We start from the raw sequence: 659 nt of genomic DNA on the forward strand, positions 1-659 counted from the left end.
TAGCAAAGCTTATTGCGCAAAGTATTGAATTGCCACAACCGTAACGGCAGCGTACATTGCGGTGCAACAACAATAGTAGCACACTAATATTAATAACAATAGAAATAATATAAAATATTTAGTATAAAAGCAGATGCAGTTGGTAAACGAATCTAAACTAAGCTCTTTTATCGCATTACTTACAGATGAGTGGCCGTGACGACTTCTTCTCCAAAGAGGCCTCACTCATCAACCGCTCAAAGCGGGAGCTAGCAGACGGACGCGACAAGGATCCAATCTACAAATTACGATTGCTGTGCTTCAGTCGTGGCGCAACCGGCATACTCGGATTAGCCAGGTAATTGTGGGGTGGGACGGTAAGGTAGATAGATGCGTAATGAAAAAAAATTGCAAATGCTGCTATGTGTGCGCATTTCTGATGAAATGAGCGCATTAAGAGACACGACGGACACAAGAGACGAGAAGTATTGACAAGCAAGCCGATGACAGACAGTTATATGCAGAGAATTGGGGAACGTTCATTCGAAAAAAGTCTGCGAACTAGACATTACAAAGGATACCACTGAAATTTCATACACAACAAAAAAAAAAGACAGACGAAATAAAATGTTGTATGCCGCTGTCCTTAAATTCGTGTGCCCGAGTGGGAGCACTGCGGC

Source organism: Rhagoletis pomonella, unplaced genomic scaffold (genome assembly GCF_013731165.1).
Source record: "Rhagoletis pomonella isolate Grant_MI unplaced genomic scaffold, Rhpom_1.0 Rhpom_scaffold_00004, whole genome shotgun sequence".
Classification (NCBI taxonomy): Eukaryota; Metazoa; Arthropoda; class Insecta; order Diptera; family Tephritidae; genus Rhagoletis; species Rhagoletis pomonella.